Below are 1,242 nucleotides of genomic sequence, written 5' to 3'. Positions count from 1 at the left end.
TGTCTGTAAACATCTCTAGTAACGTGTTTTAAAACTGTGATTCTGACGACGATTTGTTACGGTAAAAAATGGACAATATTTTTTAGTGTTTGGAAATGGGAACGAAGCATTTCTTAGAAGAGTGTGGAAACCTCTCCCTAGTAGACTCATTTTAGAATTGTGAGGATGATGATGATACGTAATGGGCAAAATCGGACAATATTTGTTAGCGGTGGGTTTGGGCTATTGCGAAAGCTATCAAAGCAAGTCACCAAGCGTTGTGCCAGCAAGGACGTTGGGCCCCCAAGGAGAGTGTATTATGAGATCCAACATTGGTTGGAGAGGGGATGAAACATTCCTTATAAGAATGTGGTGGGCTTGAGCTATTATAAACAACTAGCTGGAATAGCTCAGTTGGTTAGAGCGTGTGGACCTTAACCATAAGGTTCGAAGGTTCAAACCCTCCTTCTAGCGATGGTAATAATAAATCTACCTACTCTAAATGAATTATGTTATGACTTGTTAGGATGTTACATGATATGAAAGTAGTATGCTATGACTTGTTAGGATGTTACATGATATGAAAGTAGTATGCTAGTTGAAGCCCAGGTCAATGGGTAGGTATGCGAGCTCGCAAGGGAGCAAATGTGTGTGTATGTAATTCATGAGTAGAGAAGAAGTATGCACATCAAATTCTACCCGGACATGAATATGAAACCAAGGCCATGAAATGATATTTTTATGATAACCATGATTTCATGTGTTTGCGTGAGTAGAGAGTGGAGTTACTTAATGAGTATTTCTTAAAATACTCAAGACATGCACTGCTCTTATTTTTTAGGTAAAGGCAAGGCACCTCTGCACAAATGACGATGTCGAGATGACGACCATGGGATCAAACGTACACAACACTAGTGAGATAGAGGGGTAGGATCAAACGTACAAAGATGGTTAACATCATGAGAAAGAAGGNAAACGTACAAAGACGGTTAACATCATGAGAAAGAAGGAGAAGAAACAAGATGTAGACAACGAGTTTTGATACGGAGGAATGAAGAAAGGAAAATGCATGGAAACGAGTGGAGAAGACGAACTCGAATATCCGCAACCTCATTCCAGTCAAGCAACCCCATACCCAGTTTGGTCTAGTAACTAGATACCCACCAACAATCAGTCTAGTAGTCTAGTTCCTATGTGCTTTGCCCAAAACCCACATTCAAGCCCAAAAACACAGAACACAGCCCAACCCACGGATCCACTACA

General features: G+C 40.6%; 1 non-coding gene across 1 annotated transcript; it reads left to right on the top strand.

The window, feature by feature from the left end:
• The first annotated feature begins 378 nt into the window (after positions 1-378).
• On the top strand, positions 379-453 carry TRNAK-CUU. The gene has a single exon. It is a non-coding gene; the product is annotated as a tRNA-Lys (tRNA).
• Positions 454-1,242: the final 789 nt, after the last annotated feature.

This window comes from Cucurbita maxima, unplaced genomic scaffold (genome assembly GCF_002738345.1).
Source record: "Cucurbita maxima cultivar Rimu unplaced genomic scaffold, Cmax_1.0 Cma_Scf03587, whole genome shotgun sequence".
Classification (NCBI taxonomy): Eukaryota; Viridiplantae; Streptophyta; class Magnoliopsida; order Cucurbitales; family Cucurbitaceae; genus Cucurbita; species Cucurbita maxima.
This window is presented reverse-complemented; position numbering and strand designations above follow the sequence as displayed.